Source organism: Solenopsis invicta, chromosome 12 (assembly GCF_016802725.1).
Source record: "Solenopsis invicta isolate M01_SB chromosome 12, UNIL_Sinv_3.0, whole genome shotgun sequence".
Taxonomy (NCBI): Eukaryota; Metazoa; Arthropoda; class Insecta; order Hymenoptera; family Formicidae; genus Solenopsis; species Solenopsis invicta.
Genome location: NC_052675.1, coordinates 20,500,811 through 20,523,147, shown reverse-complemented (window position 1 = coordinate 20,523,147; position 22,337 = coordinate 20,500,811). Strand labels below are relative to the sequence as shown.

The window sequence follows — 22,337 nt, the reverse complement described above, 5'->3', positions numbered from 1 at the left end:
GGCGAAAGCACGAAACGCGCGCGTGACAAGAAACTGCGCCACTCTCTCTCGCTGCATGTCGTGCATCCTCGCCGCGCGCGCGATACCGAGTAGCAGCACCACAGAAAATTCCTCGATATCGATCGGCGCCGGGCTGCGAGAGCGAGTGTACGCGCGTATTCGCCCCGGATCCTCTGTGCTGCTTTAATTAAGTTAAATTACGCTGCATTCCTGAGAAGGTGGCGCAACCGTCCTTACGATCTCGCAAGAATCCCCGATTTACGCGTCATTTCTTTCGCAAGTCCCGCCGTGTCTTTAGCACTTTCGCGCAAATTCTCGATACGTAAGAATCTCTCTCCCCGGGGAAATTAGTAAATTTCACAGTTTTTTTCAGACAGCTGAGTAAGAAATACTTTAAACGTTCTGGACACAATTTTACGCGAAAAATGCGCGTCTGAAGAGATTAAGCCTTGGACAAAAACTTTGGACTGAAATATGGTAAAGTTGTTGATACAATTTTTATATAAGCAGGCTCCCAAATGAATGGACAAATGTTTAAGTGGTAAGAAATTGACAACTGTGCCACACAAGTGGTATTTTAATAAACACTTGTGTAGCACGTTGTTACAATTGAAGGGCTTGCAGCAACAGTGAGTTAGCCATTTGTACTGCTGCTGCAAATTCATTAATCATTTTAATTTTAGAATTCATTCCCTCCGTTTTTACAAAATGTAAATTAACCCACTGTTGCTGCAAATCCTTCAATTATAGCGATCACAATTCGTTTAGGCAAAGAGAAATGTACGATGAAAATATTTCATTTGATCGCGATGAATATAATTCGTGTCAAAAAATAATCAACTAGGTATTTGGCCTTCCTATTTATATAAAACATCCATAAAATATATAACAATTGATGAATTATAAAAGGCTGGCAATCCGATCAATTGGAAATCGAATAATGCGCATCGCGCACAATAATTGCATTCATTTCGAATGACGGGAAAAAAGCGATGTGAATAATGTACAACAGACAAAAATAAACGAATTAAAACCGAATGGAAATTCATCTCGTAAAATTGAATTACTCTCGAAAATTAGGAATCAATTTTGTATGTCTTGTAATATATTCTCTTTTGATCGTTTTTCGTATTCGAGTCGTGTTTCATATTTTATACTCCGCGAATGCAATTTGCAGCTAATTACTCTAATTTTTTCGTATAACACTGTACTTATTACAATAATTATTTAAATTCAGTGTGTAGAATGAACAGAGATGAAAAAACGGATATTTTTTTTAATTGGAAGTAAAAAATCGAGTGGAAAACCTAGTTTTTTGCGGTAAAAAAATCTATTTTTACCAAAATACCTACTAAGAAAAGAAACACAAAATTCATTTTTCTTAATATTTGCCATTAAAATATTTTTGTACCCTAATAATTAAATAAACATAAAAAAGATGTATTTGTCCAAATAACGCGAGCTTCGAATTCATTGTCTGCTTCCTACCGATAATCATTTAGGAGGTATCCATCGTCATTTTATTATTGTACTATATTTCGATTGTTTACACTTATCTTTATACAGAAATCTTTTGAGTTGAATGCAAAAACTGAATTCTAAAACAATAATACATCATTAAATGTCGAAAAATATATTCGAGTAAACAATTTTTCAAGGCCAGAATAAAAAAAAAATATTTTTTATTACTGAAAGTTTTTAGTCCTTTTCAGTCATTTTCATCTCCAAGAACGAATTTATCCACTTTGCGCGCTTTTTAAACCCAAAAGTCAAAAGCGGAGCGCAAGAAGAAAATCCTCTCTTAAAATTAAGAGGTGTCAACAACAAAGGAGGTGCCGGTGCGTGCAGATAATGTATGGTATCGATAACAGCGGGTTGGCGATCGCGCAGTAAATCCGCGACAGGCCGGAGAAGAAAGTCAGCGCCTGGATGGTACACGCCATGAAACAATCGTTATGATTACAGCGCACCGTGCGAACACGGTACGGCGGCGGTCGTTTTACGGCGGGAGTTTTACGGCGGGATAGCGTTGAAGGAATCGAATGAATAGCCGGAATAGCGGGACAAAGAATTTCCCAGCCTGAATTCTGACACACTCGTTCGTTACCCGCGTTAACCCCTTTCATCCTCGGCGGTGCCTCTCCGCCGCGAAAATACCGCCAATTCCACGTAGATGACTTCTCTCCCTAAATGCGGGATCTTGTTATACGTACGGGATCAACGATCTCTTGTCAGGTTTAACAGTTAAACAAATTAACGTGTAAAAAAAATATAAAAAAACTTTCTTTATTTTGAAAATGATGTGAAAACTTTCAAGGGATTACGTACCTTCTCGAATAATTACCGATTTTTGAGAATATTTTTTTGGAAAAGATAACAAATAAATTTAATGTTTATAAAAAGGACATGTTTTAGTGATTATATCACGGAAAAAAAAGATTTGTTAAAACGACTGAGAACTTGACTGATTCAGCAGATTCATAGCCGTAATTTACAGACGGCCAGATTTCTACGTTAAAGTAGCAAAGTTTTATAGCTGAATAAAGTTTGCGATTATAATTAATCATATTTGTTAAAATAGTACAGCAAATTTGTTAATACAGCGAGAAGACTTTCTGCGGAAATCAATCGAACATATGGATAAAATTTTTAACAAAATTGCTAGCTAAGATTATACTTTTGCCGCTGTAATGAAGAGAACTTGTTACTTTAGCAGTTTTCATTGTAGCGAAAAACTAATTGCTCTAATGATTCATTCATTGTTTTCAGACACAATTTCTTTGTTAAATTATCAAATCTCCTTAGTAATGCGTGTTGAACTCGCACAGCAAGCTTTGTTGAATTACTTTTTTTTGTGTATTAATGTGTAAAAAAAAATAATTTTTTAAACTGTTTTAACTAGTTCAATTGACTTTTACTGAGGCTGCTCTCGGGTCTTAGCCCAAGACTTTAACATGATAACTTTAACAATTTTCAATCTTTTTTGATAAAACAAGTTTTCATTTGTGTAAAATGCAATTTTTTAAAATTTGAGCCATTTTTAAAATTTTTAACGAAACAGTTTTATAAACATTTAAAAAATATTCAAAAATGTATCGAAAAAATGGAATTTTTTACTATAACTTTTTTACAAAATTTAGAAACTATGCTACAAGATCATAATCATTTTTCCGTTTGTTTTACAGAGTACTAGAGTACAAATACTGGAGGAATGTTTTGTCGGATGACCCGAGGGCAACTCCAATAAAAGTTCATTTTATTACAATCAATTAAACATGTCCTTTTTATATTACAGATAGATATCAAATTTGTTATCTTTTCCAAAAAAATTTTCCAAAAAGCGGTAATGTTTCAGCGTCGAGAAGGTTTGTTACCCCTTAAGAGTTAGTTAACAAAAAATTTCTCATATACTTTTTAGATATTGCGCCAACTCTTGCGTTATCGAGTTAGACTACTCTGCACTCGGACTCCTCATACAAAAGCGCACATAACGAGTGCTCCGCGATGTTTCTTTTTTTTTTTATTTTTAATCGGCTGCCAGAGCATTTGCGATTGGATTAAATTAAAGAACTGTGATGTAAACTGTGGTGTACCATTACCGCTATCTCGATAGAATAAAGGAGATTCATTCGAGCGGATTTTACGTCTATTGTTACCGCCGATGAATTGGGAATAGAGCGCCGCGTAGACGCGCGCGTCATACCGGAGCGCGTATTTATATCAGCGTTGTACCTGTGTTGGCGCGTCGTAAAAAAAAATTGTATAGACAGTGCGCCGGGGCCAATAAAACGTGATTGATACTGTGCGAAGTTTCGAGGCCGGCGAAACGGCCGATGCATATTAAAATCGCAACGCGCCGGCCGGGGCCGCACGCGCGTCAAACGTCGCAGTCGCGCGCGTCGCAGTCGCGCGAGGAGAGTAGGAGACGCGACGAAAAAAACAAAAAAGCGTTGCGTTTCATTAAGCGAAGGTAAGCGGGTTATACGCGCGTTACACGCCCTCGCGCTCGCGAATGTCGCTCACCCTGCGAAAATTCCGCGCGACGCGCATTTAACGCCTCGAGCATCGAGGAGCTATTGCTGATCGTGCTGTTTAGCGGTCGTCGAGCGCCACCGGGGTGTTTCAGCTGTTTTAGATATTACGGTAACTAGCGCGGCGCGGCACGGATAATAGGAAATAATTTGATCAACGCCAGCTTTGTCGACTGGCACCGGAATCTCGTTATGCCCGTTATCGCGTCGTATGTACAGGTGACAAGTGTCAGTGGGCGCACGAATTTTTCGAGCGTGTTCTATACCTCCCGCCGTACTTTTTCGTTCTTTTGTTTTTTATTCTTGCGAAATTCCTGAATAAAATATTTTTGCAATTGGGGCTTTTCCTGAAACTTTTAGCACGCGAGAACGACCGCGACACGTTTCATTATCGCTTCGCTTGCTCGCCGCGTAATCGTCATCGCGCTAAACGGAAAGTTTATCTCACGAACGTGAGAACGACTATTTAAATATAATAAACGGCGTACGTCGGTGAGAGCTCTCTCTCTCTCTCTCTCTCTCCCGAGAGCAGGTCTCTCCTTACACTGTAGGAAATTGCGCGGTCGTGTGGAAAATGGTGCGTAAGATCTACGGAATGTTGATACGAATCGATTAGTGACGGTGCAATAAGCACGCCGGTAGGAGGGGTGAAAAAAAAAGAGCCGGAGGCGCATATGTGGTGCACGGTGCGCGTCTCACGGCCGATCGTTATCGCGGATCGTTATCATACACGTTGGCCCGTGAAGACGGAGAGCGAGGAGAGAAAAAAAAACGCATTAGCATTCGCGGAATCATGTCGACGCATTAAGGAGTAAATGTCGCCCCTCGCTCTCTCCGTCGTCTTAATTTGAGGGCCGCGGAAGATTTATTTCCTAGCCTGTGACTCGCCTTCTTTCTCCTGCCCCCGTTTCTTCCCCCTCCCCCCCGCCCTCCCGCAGGACTCACTTTGCCAGTGCCTTCGCGGTCGTAATGCACTATTGTTCGATATATATCCAGCGATGCATATTCATGGCGCAGAAATACCGTGGTCCGCGAGCCATTAACACTTTCGCGGCGGTGGCGGTGGCGGCGTGCGCGCCACTTCGGAACGAATCGCGCATTTGTTCTGCGAATTTCCCTTTGACGCGCGCGTTCGCCCATCGACGATCGTTATTACATACCGGACGACGACTTGTCCTTGTTTTTACACGCCGAGCGTTATTATATTGGTAATCGGTTTAAGCGGGAGAGAATTCACATTGAATTATTTACGGTAGCAAACGCGAAATTCATAAAGTACAAAGGAGGAGGGAGGTGGGAGAAACACGGCGAAGCGCACGCGAGAGAGAGAGAGAGAGAGAGAGAGAGGAGGAGGGGAGGGAGGTAAGCTCGGAGTGCAAATCCAATTAGAGATCGATTATTATTGTCGGCAACGATATTACGCCGTAATGAGCTGGCAGGGAGGCCGGGGCTTTCGTCGAGGGCCGCCGCGCCGCCGTTTTGATCGAACGACCGCGCGGCCCGTCACTTCCAAACTCGAACACGTAGTAACGCGGCTAACGCCACGCGCGATTCTTTCCCTCGGCGAATTTATTCCGCGGACGTGGCCGGCATAGCGACAGCTGTATGCTCGAGATTTATGTGAACTCGACACAGGCGCGCATATACACGTACACGCAGCATAGGCGAACGCGTATACATGTAACATACGAGTATATACGGATGCACGCTTTCGCGAAACGCATTCGATCGTGTGCGCCCCGCGATAATTAATGGTCACTTTTAAGGCGTTATAAAACGCGTCAAAGAGTCGACGAGACTTTTCGCCGTCGTGATTTACGACGCGCGAAACGAGTCTCCCGAGATGATGGCTCTTAACGTTTTCCGTGTGACCGGGCGACGACGTTATCCCTCTCGCGAACCCGCCACCGCTACCGCCACCGCCGCCGGCGGATATCGCCCGGGCCAGCCCCTTGACCAGAGATGCTCGAGGTCGGCGCAAAAACTGTTCCGAGTTTGCGGACAAAAAGCGGAGATTCACGAGTTCTCCTATTTCTTTCGATATCGTGCACGATAGCGCGGCCAGTGCAGTCTTACTCCGCAATAAATAATCGATTGATCGCGAGCGTTACGTGGCTGTGCAACGATGGATGGATTGACTGTCACGGATGGAGAAGGAAATGATTTCTCTTGACGGAACGAATCAACGGTGAAAGAAAAGTTTCGTAGCTACCGAATGTTGAGTGAAATGCTACCGATTAAATATTTTATTAATATAATCAAAATATTTAGCAAGTATTATCAAGTTTAGTAATATGTACAAAATATTTTGAAAAGTATAATTATTTTTTGTTATATTAACCAAATATTTTATTGGCATTATTTCACTCAACATTCGGTACGCCGAAAATAGCAATGCATTTCTAGCACAAAAAGAGAAATACTACTACAAATTTTTCTTCGATTGCAATCACGATGCTACAATGGAGACGCCAATCCCTTTGTACAGGGCGGCCTGAAGACAACGAGAAAGAAACTGTTTCCTAGAAAACTGAAGGGCAATAGTGTACGGGAATTATTAATATAAAATTTTCAACAAATTGTTATAAAGTCGCATATATGTGACACGCGTTGCTGGCAATATCATAAGCAAAAGCGGAAGCCGTTTTCCTCAATAAAGACGATAGCTCACAATCAACAATGCACTTTTATCAAATTGATAACAACATGCCGGAAACTTGCTATCTGGGTAGTTATTATCAAACTGTTCACTGAACACATTGTCCTACACGGAAAAAGGTAGATTGGATAATTCATCAAAGATTGCTGCGCGAGTTTGACATCTATAATTAAGAAGATTTAATAGTTTAACAAAGAAATTATGTCTGAGAGCAATAAATGAATTTTTAGAGCAATTGATTCTTTGTTATAACGAAAATTGTTAATAAGTTCTCTTCGTTACAACGGCAAAGTACGTACGCGCCATCTTAGCTAGTAGTTTTCTTAAAAATTTTAATCCGTACGTTGAGAAAAAAAGTTGTTAACTTGAATAAAATTTTAAACTTATTAAATTTTCTCAATTCAAGCGTTTACGTATTTACATTTAAATATATTAATGGTTAAATTAAAGTTCAAGTATTTGAGTTAAATACAATACACGAACACTTCAACTGAAAAAATTTAATCAAGATTTAACAACTTTTTTGGTCAATGTACATTCGATTGATTTGACACAAAAAGTTGTCTCGCTGTATTAACCAATTTGCTGTAGTATTTTAACAAATATAATTAGTTATAATCGCAAACTTTATTCAGCTATAAAACTTTGTTACTTTAACATAGAAAGCTGGCCTCTCCGTGTGGTCCTTACGGCTATGGATCTGCTGAATTAGTTAAGTTCTTAGTTGTTTTAACAAATTTTTTATTTCCGTGATAGTTTTTGGAAAATACACCCAAAAGAAGGCGAATAATATTTTCCGTCAAATAAATGTGATTAATTTTTATTATCTATTTGAAATTTATCCAAGTAACAGTTATTGAAAGATTGAATTATTAATTAAAACAATAATTGAGAATCTCACTCTAATTAAATTTACGAAAATTCAGGATTTCCTTACAAATGAATTAAATGTAATCTTGCTCTTTCATCGATTTTTCGATAAAAGTACGTAATTATAATATAATTAAAGTAGATTAGTAACAAACATTTGCAATAACAGCATTTCAATTTTACGAGAAGGGAGCACGGTATCTAATCTTAATCGGTTATCCATCAAAAAGCGTCTGTCCCATCAATATTCCACATAGAGAGTTCCAGAACCGCTGACCTTAATTTTAATAGTAGAGTCTTTAATCAAGTTGCGGTCGATTTTTCATTAACTAAAATGTCGCGGCGCTACTTGCTTCGAGTTACAAAGAATTAAAAATGCAAGATTTTCCGCGAACTCTCTAACGAAGAGTGTAACTAAGGGAAAAAAAAGAGAGAAAAAAAAGGAAAAACTTTATTATCCAGCATTAACGTCAAAAGGTTCCGACGCGTACCGCATCGTATTGAGCTTTCGTGAAAAGAAGACGACATTTGACAGCCTCGGCTGTAGCGCCTCAAAGCAGGGAAATATCGTGCCGCGCACGAAAACGGCTAGACTGAATGCGCGCATTCGACTATTTCGATATTTTTCAGGTACTCCGAGGAGAGTTGCGCTTATCACTTATATAAGTCCAACGCGCGTCGCCTTCTCGCGGATTTGCGCGGCGGAATCGCGCATCGGTGTACGTGAGAGCGCATATACGGGGGAGAAACGAAAGCTTGCATGACAGCGACACATCTCGGCTGTTAAAAGTTGCATACGAAAACGGACAATATTGGCAGGGAGGTGCTACGGTATGGACGTAGATAGAGGCAAATAAGATTTACGTCGCATTCCATCTATCATCGTGCGCTGCTTTCTCATCGCATTGTCTCTCTCTCTCTCTCTCTCCCTCCCCCTCCCCCCTTCCATCTCCTTTTTCCCTCGTGCTTTTTCCGTCTCTCGCTATTTCTGCATCAAATATTAACGAGATTGAGAGTGTCGCGTATCCGTCGTTAATATGAAAATTAATCACGAGAATTGGACTTCCACCTCGAGAATCTTCGACTCGAGGCTGCTGATCGCTATCTAACGCGAAATGATATAATAATTCGAAAAATGTTCTTTAACTCTCCCTCTCTCTCTCTCTCTCTCTCTCTCTCTCTCTCTCTCTCTCTCAACGCTACTTCGCTGTGCGAAATGAAATAATCTCTAAATGTCTCTCTAGAAACAAAAGCGACGTCTGTTGCTCTGACAAGCGCAAACGGATTACCGGAGAGAACGCTACGTTCACGAGTGATAAGTATCGTTTCGCAAAAGACTTACTGAAGTCACGATACGATGACGTTACGGCATAATTCTAAATTTATTACATATAATAATTCTATCAGAGTAAATTCTGAAGAGAATTAATAAGAATTTTTAATTTTAGGTCAGTTGAACTAATTTTAAATCTCTTCTTCACTCTTTTTTTTTATTAACGCTTTAATAATTTCTCTAACGAGATAGTATCTAATCTTCAGGATTAATTTGTACCACAGAAATTTTACAACGACCGTTTAATTTACAACTTACTTGAAAATTATTATATATTTAGCTAATAACCAATACAAGAAGTATAAATTAACATTGGTCCGTTGAAAATGTAAAAGTTTAAAATAAAATTCAAACTTGTATTTCTTCTCTTTGCGCTAGAAATTCTGCGCAGTTTTATAGAATGAAATCTCGCTAAATTCTTTTAATCCATTTGTATGGCGTGCAGTTTTCCACAGAACCTGCAGGCACGTCAACCTGCCACCACATGAGTCCCTTGATGATGGCAAAAGCGATCCTTGTGAAAGACTATAGCATCGTCCTTCCCTTTTCGAAAAGCGAGCGCTGCTGAACTCGAGCTGCATTCTTCTGTTTTAAATCTCTACATATTTGTAGCTGTATTCTATGTAAATATACATACACGCACATGTACGTGTATAAAAAAATTTTAAATGCTAATAAAAGCCAACACAGGACAGTGTGTATATATAATTTTATTATATCTAAACGACAAACGTTTCAACCCTAGTTTTGGCTCAGTGGACTAAATATGCGGTACAATAGGCCTTCAATGGTTACAAATTAACTACTAAAGGCCTATTATAACGCATATTTATTCCACTACACTAAAGATGACCCAAAAATAGAGAGACGGAAACGTCTGTCAATTAAATTAATGAAATTATATGTGACTATCTTGTGTTGGCTCTTATTAGCATTTTTTTGCTTTAGTTCTTAGAGCTTTATCTAAGTCATATATATATGCATATCTGTCAGTAGCACTTAAGGGACCTGTTTTCAATCCGGAGCTTTATTGAATTATAACGTCAGAAGCGAGAAATTATGTTCTTCCTTGCATTATGCATACACTGACATAAAATAATCTTTTTGAACATCGTCATGTACGATCTATAGTATAAATTAGTAAAAGAGTCTGAAAATACATCTTCTTTTCTATTTAGCTTTCTTATTTAGTTAGTGAAGGAACTTATAATTTAATCTCCACGCGTTCTACATTCCCGGCAAAAATAAACCTCCACCGACAAAATTTATAGCTGTTTATTAATCCACAAATTGAAAAGAGAGACCGGTATATTTTAATAACACTATACTGTAGGCGTGTTAGCGTGCGAGGAGTGCTCACTTATCTCGAATAGTGAGCGAGGAAAAAGTTTACGTAATTTTTCGCTTCTGACATCATAATTCAACACGGCTGCAGTGAAGAAAACAGGGCGGAGGGAGGGGGGGGGGGCAAGGGAGGCTTTAAATTATTGAAAAATATATCGTTTGCGATAACTGCAGCAGTAAGTTAACGTTCTTCGATATATTTCGAGCCATCGGTACAATGGCATCACGGCCATTTATTTCCATTGCCGCATTTCGTAGAAAAATTCCTGATAATTAAGATATCGATAGATATTATTGATACAATATCGTTATTAATAGCGATACCCGTTGCATCGAATTCAGTCGAATCGGCCTGTTACGTTTCGGAATTTTTCTCTTGGAAAAACTTGTTCGGCGACGTGTATACGACGGCGACGGTCGTCGCGTCGTCGAGTTTGCACACTCCGTACGAACATCACAACAACTATTTTTAACAAGTTTCGTACTATATAATGCAAAAACTTGCGAAATATAACGTCTAATAATTTAGCTTCACGATAACGTGGCGAAGAATCAACAGAAATGCGTAATTTTCATGCTGCTGGTACTTGGAGGAGTTTTCTTTGAAATTGTACGACGCGCATGGGAGCGTAATGACAAAACAACGAAACGAAATAAAATGGAAACATAATAAGAACAAGCCATACGCTTCGATTGTCCCTCATTTACAGCGTCGACGCTAATGCTTTTCAAACTTTTCATCTTCCTCCACTCGCGCTTGCACTCGGAACACGACGACGACGATACGGAAAGCGTCGTCGCTGCCGCTGGTGGAGCGACGAATGTGCCGAGTTTATGGGACTTTCAAACTACAGCTTGCGGTGCAATTCCCATTCCCGTCCTATAATCCGCGCGCGGATGATTACTTCATTTAATTCGACGTGCGAGTCGAGTCATCGGAACCGCTGCATAGAAGGGAGAGGTCGGCGCGCACATAGTACGGGCTGGGGCAAAGATGCCGTTGACGGAAACGTCGATTAACGGTACAAAGCCGAAGCGGAGCGCGTAATCGCGAATTCGGTGGAGCGCGGCGCGGTGCGTCGCGACGTGTCGCGTCGCGTCGCGTCGCGGAGACCTGGCAGATGCAGCCGCAACGCGCGCACATTAGAGCCTGTAACGAGATGAAAGCGCGAGGCCAACGCACATGTCTAGCACATCGGTCGATGTGCAAGAGTTACCGCATCTCTGTACCTGTCCCTCCCTTTGCCTCTTTGGAGCATAAAATTTATGGCGTGTAATATCATTACGCCGAATCGGCCCGCGATTCTATTCGCGCCGCGGGATTCGCGCGAGCTATATATGACCTGCCCGAGGAAAAAGCGTAATATTAGCGCGCACAGAGACAGAGACAGAGAGAGAGAAAGAGAGAATTCGCGTGCTAGAATAAAATTATCCAGTGGCGCGCGGCGCGGCGGGTACTCGCGCGGTATATACACTAGCCGCGCATAATATATCGGGTATCCCGCCGTGTAATGTATCGGATAACTGTCAGACGGATATAGCGAAAGTTTCGCCTCCCCGCTTAAGACGCGCTTAAGCGATTTTGCGTTTCTCGGGGATAACGCAGATGTTAGTTCTGCGTTCGCGAGCGAGCGCGCGCTCGCGCGATGCATTTCGCATTAATGTATTCCTTGTGCATCCCCCACGGCCGCCGCCACCGCCACGTGGATTTAACGCGGATTCGTAATAATTTATCTTCCGCCCAGGACGTTTCAAAGTAAAGTTTTAAGTTCTTCACGCGGCGGGACGACGGACGAAGGGCGGCCCGATTGTTGTTTCGTTTAGCGATAACGCGTCGCGCAAACAGACGGCGGCGCCAAGGAACAATTCAACGCGTTCCGCCGAGACAACAGAAATTGCAATTTCCAGATCAAAGCCGTGCCTGGCTGCCAATTAGACGGCTCGATCAATTTCTCCCGTGTTCGCACGGGGTTTGCGAAAAGTCACGGGACGGCGAGCGATGCGACGCGACGCGACGCGACGCGACGCACGACGATTACGCAACGTTGCTCCGCAGCTGATGAAAAAAACATGAGCCCCCGAGTATATCTTTAAATTTAAACAGCCCCTGCGCGGCGCACCTGCATTCGCCGTATTCCCCGGTGCTTCTGTTCGATAATCGTTAAGAAACCGATACGTAATTTTATGCGAGGTAGTTATCGATATTCTGATACACGTGCAATAATCATGCCTCGGTGCATTTTAACGGTCATTTTAATAAGTAAACGCGTACAATTTGAAAGGGACTTATAATCCATTTGCGAAAGATAGGATTCTGAAGTTAAGTTCTTCCACGGAATTCTGATTTCACTGAGCAGCAGTGTAAATTGGATGCAGCGTTTAAGGAAAGCAGTGAATTAGGTACTAAGGAAGCTTGAACTCAATTATAACGGATGGCAATTCTAACATCTAGCGAGGCGTTCGAAAGTCAGAGAATCAATGAATCTGTATTTCGCCATGGCAGACTAGACGTTGACAAATTTTTCTGCCATTTTTTTTCTGAAAATCGCTAAGTCGCTCGACTTCGCTTCTTCTGCATCCGAGCAGTGAAAAAAATGTGTACCCCATTTCAAATACCGAGAAAGAAGAAACAAAAAGGTCAAGATTTGTTTCGTTATCAGAGCGAAAAAAAGGGAGGAATGCAATTTCATTGAGGTACAAAGTGCTTCGGTTCATGAATTAATGTAATTTTTAGATTTTCTAACTCAATACGAGCTCTGAAACGTCATATTCGCGAGAAAAAAAAGAGGACAAAAATTCCTTGCGACAGTACAAATCGAATCATTTTGTCAAGTATCTTTAGATGGATAAAGAATTTAGACATAGAAATAGAAAAGAGGAGAAGGAGGAGAAACGCTCAAACAAGTTAAATGTTTATAATAAACACTAACTAGTAGCCGCGTTATCGTTGTTCTTTTACCGTAACAAGGTTTTACGACGAGCAATTCAAAAGTCGGTTAAAATTATTAAACTCGATGCCAAGCTGTCCGAATCGTGATTGAAGAATGAACTTTAAAATCTCGGATATCAACTAAATATAGAACGTATTTATATGGTAAATAAAAATATTCGAAACTTTCGTATTTTTAAGTGTTCCATTTTTAACATCTATTTTAACATCTTGATGCTCAGCACTTTAAATTGCGAGTTTAAGATAATTAATAAGCGTCATGGACTTGAAAATTTCAAATATCCAACTGTCGAATGTTAACATTTTTACGGCAAACAAAAATACTCGAAACTTTCGCGCTTTCAAGCGTACAATTTTTATTATTTCAGTGTCTTAAAGTGTCTTGCGTTTAGCATTTTAAATTGCGAGTTTTAGATTATCAATGAGCGTTAAAATAATTAATACGAAGCTGCCTGAAACGTAATTGAAAACGACCTCAAAATTTCAAATATCAAAATAATATTTTTGTGGCAAACAAAAATAATCGAAACTTTCATATTTTCGAGCGTGCAATTTTTACCATTTTAACGTCTTGAAATAGTTTTTGTTTAATATTTGAAGTCGCGAGTTTAAGATAATTAATAAACGTTAAAATAATTAATACAAAGCCATCTGAATCGCGATCGAAGAATGGATCTTAAAATTTCAAATATCAACTAAATGTCGAACGTATTTTTACGACGAACAAAAATATTCGAATTACACTTTTTTACTGTTCTAGCGTCTTGAAATATCTTTTGTTTAGTATTTTAAGTCACGAGTTTAAGATAATTAGTGAGCGGTATTTCTCCACTGACACTGGTAATGTTCAAAGGTCTCTCTTACCGCGACTCAGAATATCGCCTTTCAGCAATCCGACGCTCGACTGCCACTTTTCAATCTGTGAGTACCTATCTCGATAGCGAGGAGATTATTGTCGCGGGTATATTAATATCTTCCGGGATTTCTCGAGACGGCAAGCGGGTAGGATGAACCGTTTCCAGCGAGAAGAGAAGCGTTTCCAGCGTTTCCAACTGACGAAATTGCCTGTCCCTTTCCGTCGGCAAACGCGCGCGGACGCGTCTCGGTTTCCGACTCGAGCAATTATACACAGGATTTCCTACGTGGGCGCGAACGCGAGTAGCCTAGGTCTCTCATTCCGCTTTACGCCTCTCTCTCTCTCTCTCTCTCTCTCTTGAACTTGACGCGCGCGTTTCAGCGAAGGCGACAAAGGCAGGGTATGGACTGCGGACGAAAAGCAATCAGCACTTACGTGTTCGTGTGATTCCGCGAGAATGGATGTCCGGGGTAACGGGGACTTCACTCGTGACTGGTCATACCGTAGAACACACGTACACACACGGCACACCTACACACGGTACACCTTCCTTCCTTTCTTCTTCTCGCGAGCGGATTTTACGATCGCAGCTTATAAATCACAGAGTGAGAGAGAAAGAGAGAAAGAGCGGTTTCAACCCCAGCGCGACTTATATATCGTTTCCTCCGAAGATAGAGTCCTCAACGCTCCTTCCCCACTCGTATCATTCTTCGCCGTCGTCGACGAAGAAACGATCCCCTAAAACTCGCCCGTTCCGCTCCCGGTGCCACACCGCGCGCGCGACTACTCGCTCTCCACGCACTCGCGACGAGAGACAAATCGTATGTTTATTCCTTACGCGTCTCGCGAATTTGCAACGCGGTTGTAGCGCGTTAGATACGCGCGATATCGCCGTCGACGGGCGGAGAAAGAGAGAGCCGGGAGCGACGAAATTTGCCGCGCTCCCGCGTCGCGTCGCGTCGCGTCGCGTCGCGCCACGTCGCTGCCTCTCCTCTGCGAAAACACCCCTTCACCCTCGCGAGGTGAACGATCGACGAACCGTGTGCGGTTCGTAGCCCGGCACGAGTCGAACTCGCTGCCTCCTCGGGACGACGTTCCGGTGGGGTTGATGCCACCACCGCCGCCGCCGTCGCCACCACCGCTATCGTCATCTCCCTCCGCCGACGCCGACGCCGGCGCTGCTTGCCGGGGGTCGCGAGGGTGGCTCCAGCTTCGCGACTGCGCGCCCTCTCTGCTCTCTTCAACCCATTACGTATCTCGCACACGCGTGACCGTGAGACAACACGCTCTTTACGCATACGCCCAGCCGCGTACGTGTGAGAGGAGGCCCGGTATCTCTTTTCCTCTCTCTCTCTCTCTCTCTCTCTCTCTCTCTCTCTCTCTCTCTCTCTCTCTCTCTCTCTCTCTCTCTCTCTCTCCCCCTCCCTCTCTCTCTCTCTCTCTCTCTCTCTCTCTCTCTCTCTCTCTCTCTCTCTCTCTCACCGCGTTCACCCCTAAGGCCTCTCTGCCCCTCTATCTCTATCTATACGCGAACCCGGACCGAGTCTCTCGTCACCGCAACACGTAGCCTCGTAGTGGCTCTCTCTACTATCTATCTCTGCCTTCCCCTCTTCACCCCCTGCCCTCGATTGTGCTATAACTCGCGATACATCGCCGTATCACTTTATGTCCGGCATAACGTTTTATTAACCAGAAATCAAGTGCGCTCTCCCTTCTGTAACCCCGACGCTTCCTCGGCCGAGAGCCTCTCCACGTTTATTCCCTGTCGCCCGTTCTGGTCTCTGTTTATTCACGCGCTCTCTCACCCACTGAATGCGCTACTTCTTTGACCGCTAATGTCGATTAGCGGCAACAGCCGCTAGCAGCGATTCCGCGTCACGAATGTCACTTAGAACATTTCTATTAACTGTCACGACCGCTATCTTCAGCCTGATGTCCTCCTCGACGTGCGTGTCGCACACGTGTGCGTCTCGTCCTTTCATCTACTCTTTTCTTGTTGGTTCAATTTTCCACGTTGCTACAATGACATTTTCTTTGGTTTTACATCGACGCACATGTCAAATCGCGTCTTCATAAAAATAGTAACGTTGCGGACAGCTCTCCCTAAACCGGAAACGTGAAAGGTTTCCTTCCGATCCTCGCTCTCGATCGCAGGTGCATATTACGACATATTCAATTTTATTATTTTTACAAAAATTTTGGGGAAGAGAATGAAAAAGCCTTTGGTGAAAGAGATTTATGGTAAACATGTGACGTAAGAAAAATTCGTTAAATAATCGTGTAAATCAAATTCTTTTCGCTTAAAAAATTCCATTATACTCATTAGGCTTTTTTAATTATTATATTTTCTATGTATTTACAGCTGAATCCATGCCCATTGAAAATTGAAAGGTAAATGATTTCCAAATAATTGATTAAATCTGTACGGATTAAAAGAAGAGTAATTGTAAAATGTCAAATTTTTTTTACACTTTAAAAATTATATATTTTCTAAAGTGTAAATTAATTTATTGAGTAAAATTTCAAATGTCTAGAAAAAATAATCATAAAGATCTAATTTTTTTCACACTTTGAAAATTACATATTTCAAGAATCATTACTTTTTATTCCAAGTTGCAAATTATTATGTTTCCTACATATGTTCTATCCCCATTGAAGATGGGGAATAAAAATTTGCAAACAAAGTAGACGATTTCAAACCGAATCATTGAGCGTTAAATCTTCTATAAGGAATTTGTAACAAGGGGAAAATATGCGCTTTCGATATGTTCTGTAAGCACATAAGCAAGTACCTGTTCAACAACACAAGGCACAACTTCCCCTCGCTCGTAATAGCATATTCTGATTGTTTGAAGACGAAGCATTACCTTTTATGCTCTAGAATCGACGTTGAAATTTAATGATGGTTGTAAACTTTTTATAAGGACCTTATTAATGATTGCATTTCGCCATGGGAACTGTCTTTCCTTTATAGCATTCTTTATGTAACATTTTCCATCTATCACGGTCTATTTTGCTCTTGTTTGCACATAAAATATTAAATCTGACGTGTTCATCAAAACACGATTGCTAAATTAATGTTGCAATAACGTAATCACGTCCTAAATATCTATATTAAATTATAATATATAATAAGAAGAAATGTGATAAATCAATAATTCATCTCTAACTACATATATTAATTAAATTTTCTTAAGATTTAAAGATGCAGAAGATACACAATGTCGGAGACGTGGCGAGTAACGATTTCTCTCGACATTTTCGTCATTGCTGACCGAATAATCTACAATCGAGGGTGCATTCGATGGCTTTGGAAAATCTCGCGAATTCACGCTGCAGAAGCGTGAGGAGCGAAGAAACGCGCTTTTCGAAAAGTTAAATAGGTGGAACGCGGTACTCGCTTGGGTTGGCCGCGACGTTGAATACGCTTGTCAAAACGTGCAGACTATAGGCAGACTATAGGGAAATTAATACCAAAGCATATGTTGGGAACAGACCCGCCTAAGCGGCGCATCGGTGCGTGGTAACCAAATCCACGGCAGTTTGTGTGTACGCCAGTATGCGTGAACGGGATGCGGAAGCGGGGGATGAAAGGGAGAGCGGCGAGGGACGAGAGGGGAGGGGGGAGGGAGAAGATAGGCACAAAGTCCGTGGAGGGTGCCAGTCGGATGATATAGTGGATACCGGTCCGTGGCGGCATGGTGGTTACAGATAAGGAACAGGTCACATCGCGCTGAGCCCAGGGGGTGGAGACGGTACTAATTTAGTAAGCGGCGAACGAGGGTGGCGGTGGCGGTGGCGATGGCGGCAATACCCGCTTCCGGCTTTCGTGTCTACGAAGACGGAAGTAACGCGAAGCCGCGCGTGTACCCGCAGATGCTTTAAATTTAATAGAGCGCCGATATTCCAACTCTTATTTCCTCGCAAAATGTCATAAATAAATTGATACTTTTCCTCGAAAAGTGAATCAATACGCCGCGGTATAATCGAGTAATATACAACATCCACGTATAATACATTTAACGTCCGAATCGAAATATTAATGCCTCGATATCAAAATAGCATATCTGTAAAATATTTCTCGGGAGACGCTGCTTAAAATTTAATAAGCGGCCATTGGTATTTTTATTCGCTGAATACGCGGGCGCGTCGTAAATTTCGCCACGGTAATACGATTTCAACCTCGAGACGTGCCAGCTGCCCGATAATTTCTCCGAAAGAATCTATCGCGGTGTTTCTCGATATTCCCCTTTCGGCAAAGGTAAGATGCGTTATTCTCTCATCCTTTTCCCCCTTTCCACCCCCTTCCGCCCTTGGAAAAAGCCGATACTCCGCAATCTCGAAATATCGTAAATATCCAAGTAACACTCGCGCGGATAACGTACGTAAGCGCGCGGGTTAGTCGAGCATATTTCATCCGCATACGCGCCGCGGAATTGGGTGACTATGACGAAACGCGGGGGATTTCCACAGCCGGTGGCTCCGGCGGCTCCGGCGGCTGCGGCAGCAGCGTGGCGGAGATTCGCCTCTCTTCGCGCGCCGCTGTCAAAACGGAGCTACGAGTAAAGTAGGATACTGTGCCGAATGGTTACATAGATAAGGCGAGTCTCTGCCTGTTCCGAGGAGAGAAAAAGGCGAGAGAAAAAGAAGGCACCGGGGAGAGAGAACCGGTGCAAAGTTTGATCCCCCTCCCTCCTCCTCTTCGTTCTCTCTCGCTGCTTCGGCCTCTTTCCCTTTGGATTTACCCGAACGCGGGCGGACGCACATCTGCTTCTTCCGCGTGTTGCTCATGCGAAAGAGGGACTCTGAGAGAGAGAGAGAGAGTAGGAGAAAAGGAGCGGATTGAACCAGGATCAGCGGAATTTACTCCGGCGGATTGTGCGAGCATGCGTTTTCTCAGACGCGAGGCGCGCGTGACAGAATTTGCGTTTCGCGCGAGTATCGATGCGTTCGACGATATCCCGAGGACTTTACGACACGAGTACAAGGAATATTCGAACGCGACACGACGCGGGCGGCGCGAAGATCTCTCTCTCTCTCTCTCTCTCTTCGGGACATTGTACCAGTTGTTTGATTAGAGGAAACCAAACGGCGGCGGCGACGGCGGTCGTGTACAAATTCTCGTGAAATATACAACGTGTACACGTGTGTGCGCGAGAGACGGAGATGTACACAGCTGTGGAATCGTGAATATTCCGTCGGTAATCAGTCGCGCTTCAACAGTCGTCGGTCCTCCGAAATAGTCCGGGAATTACATATTGCATGACTGCAGCTAGCGCGCACTGGCATTTTGTAACGATTGCACCGCGACAAAATTTGAGATAATCGGACGGAGATAAGCGCAACGACGACGACGACGACAACGACGATGGTGGCGGCGGCGACGGCGGCGACGGCGGCGAGTGCGATAATGTCACCGCTTGTCGGCGAAGAGTCGCGCTTTCGAAAGGGACGAAAGTATGCTAATTACAATGCGCGAACGAAAAAGGGCATTGTACGCGCTTTTGTATATAACGTTGCATTAATATTATGCAAATTACCTTCGTTCGCGTTTTCCGCATGCAACTCCGCAGGCATCGGAGGCCGCGGAGTTTTCTCGTCGGAACGGAGTAGGAACAACAACAGCCGGGCTGGCTGCTGCCGTAAAGCACTCCAACTGCGGGATAACGCGGGATAAAATATATTCCGGGACGAGTTAACGCGCGAAAATATCGGACGATGATTTACGACGGGACGAATGCGTTTAATAGAAAGGCGCGAAGCTGTTTTTGATAAGTTTAGTATTTCCCAAGGCGTCGCGGGAGAGACGCGCATACATATTATATCGCGCATACACGTACGCACGCAAGCATACGTAGTAAAACCATACGTAGTAAAACGTGATACACGGTGCGCGTATGATTAGCTGTTTCTCATTAGCCGGCGGGTGCTTATTCGGCTTTTAGATCAGTGTACCGTGTGCGCGTAACGCGACTACCCACGCGTAGCTCCCAGCGAAACGCCGCGCCGGCCAGGCAGCAGCTCGTTTGTGCTCCCGTCGTGTATTTTGTACTTGTCCATTTGCTTACATGCGTTTCCACTACACGCGTCGTTACGAAGAGTTAACGGGTCCATTGGACCCCGCGTTGTGTTAATATCCGCGCGGGCGCACGTATATCTCGAAGGATGACCGATTTCCGGCCGTACGTAATGTTACCGGAGCTTAGTTCTCCAACTACCGGCAAAACAAATAAACACCGGAGCGAACGCAGATTTGACCTTCCCAGATGCAAACCGAGAGAGCATTTTGGGACTTGTGCAAACTTAACCCATTTTATTAAAATTAATTACAACGGTGGTAAAGGTATGATACTATACAAAATTCTGTTAAAGCTACAATTTTTTCTACCTTTTTTCTAATACATTTTTTAGAGAAGCCAAGTTTAACTGAGATTATTTTCGAATTCTTTCAAACTTAATCCATTAAAAATTAATTACAGTTGTGATAATGGTATAATGGTATAAAAGATAAAGTTACAACTTTTTTTTATCTTCCGATACATATTTTGGAGAAAAAGCATTATGCGAAACTTTAAAATAAATATCAATAGAAGAGAGAAAGAGAAGGTAGTATTATGGCTATTTTTATTATCTCCGTTAGATGACAAATTTTACTTATGAATTTACTTATGAAATTATTCGTTTAGTAGATTTTAATGGCGCTAATATAACAATGCACAATAGCCGCCAATTATTACAAGGTATTTTTACTTTTCAGCATTTTGAAACTTTTTCAAGGTACATTTTAACATTTAATTACATATACTTCCTCATTGTTTTTAAACTTGAGCGTATTATCATGCGAATGTACACATACTCGAGTGTTTTTTTTTTTTCTTTATTTGACTCTTTATCTGGTGTACGCATTTCGAGTTATGCAAAATTATTCAGTAGCATAGCATTTTATTAATATGGCCATTTTAGGGAGATTTTCATATCGAAATATTTCTTCGATAACTCTCGATTGTCACTCTAGAGAGCTATGATCAGAAATATTCAGAGATATTACTTTAGCCTTGTTGTTTAATGGTAAACAAGAATAAAATAATGTATCTAATGTTTTTAAAAATAAATAATTTTATAACATATTGTATTTTTTGAACAAAATTAATTAAATTTATTTTTAAGGTGGAAACATTATCACTGGTGAATCCCGTTTTCTCTCCGACTCGTTATACAATATCGTCACATTTTTATAAATCACGTGCCAAGTAATATTTCATAACTTTGATTCTAAAAAATCTATCAAAAATCTATCACACTTTGACTAATACAGTCGTTCAAGTTTCAATATAAAATATTGATTATTATTAACAAAATTATTGAATAAAATGGACACAATTTTTCTTTAGTAATTATGCTTTTTTTTTTTAAGAGCAAGTCATAAAAATCTAGTAAAATTAAGAACATAAGAAAATTCTGCAAACTGGGACGCTGATGATCACCTGGATAATGTGCGTCTGACGAGCGTATAATGAATTGTCAGCGTGAGCGGAACGCAGATAGAGACTTGACACTAGACTAGATTAGGCTTATGTGTAATAAGTACGTTTCTCCGGATCTAGGAAACATGTCGAGCACGGTTAATGGCTCTCGACCGTTTCCGCCAAAGTATCTGTAAATTCTATAAGTTACATATTGCGGGCGAAGTTGGTTGTAATCCAGCAACTTCGAAACTCGAGTGTCTTTGTATAGCCAAGCCAGGAGCCTCGCCGAGCTGGAGCACGCTGCATCAAAGTAGTATGAAATAACTTTCGCGAGTCCGTGAAGTTCTCGTTTCCCATCCGGTCGAAAATGATTTCCAAGAGCTCAAGTTTCTTAAAGTAATGTCCCGTCGGCTAACTATGACGTTTGCATTTTCATGTCAAAGGGTAATTCTTTAATTATGAGCATTGATTTGTACACAGTACTCTGTTTCTCTCTTTTTCTCCTTTCCTTTCTCTCTTCTCCTCTCCCCGCCTCTGTATAAAATGCGGAAAACTCGCATTAATAAACTTTTAGAAACGCTGACGGGAACAAAATTAATATCGAACGCCTCTCATATAAAAAAAAAGTACAGATATAGAGTTTAATCTTATGAAACATAAAGTAGACTCTACTCGACTTGACGTAATGAGATTTAACGCGAGACTCTCGCCGTGTCTTTTAATATTTTGAAAATTTGATATCGGAAAAAATAGTAGACGGAATAATTACATAAAAAATAAACCGTATTTGACCACGACAGGCGGTCGAAGTCATTATAATCAAACGTA

At 41.9% G+C, this 22,337-nt stretch overlaps 1 protein-coding gene across 2 annotated transcripts in view; it reads right to left on the bottom strand.

Moving 5' to 3' along the window:
- Positions 1-15,142, bottom strand: part of LOC105202688 (acid sphingomyelinase-like phosphodiesterase 3a) — a 55,293-nt gene extending 40,151 nt beyond the window's left edge. Inside the window, exon 1 of one of the 2 annotated variants that reach the window (XM_011171308.3) lies at positions 14,479-15,142. The gene's annotated coding sequence lies outside the window, so the exon portion shown is untranslated. Of the gene's footprint in view, positions 1-14,051; positions 14,445-14,478 lie in introns of those variants that run through there. The other variant, XM_011171310.3, reaches the window with a different exon arrangement.
- Between the last annotated feature and the right edge of the window lie 7,195 nt (positions 15,143-22,337).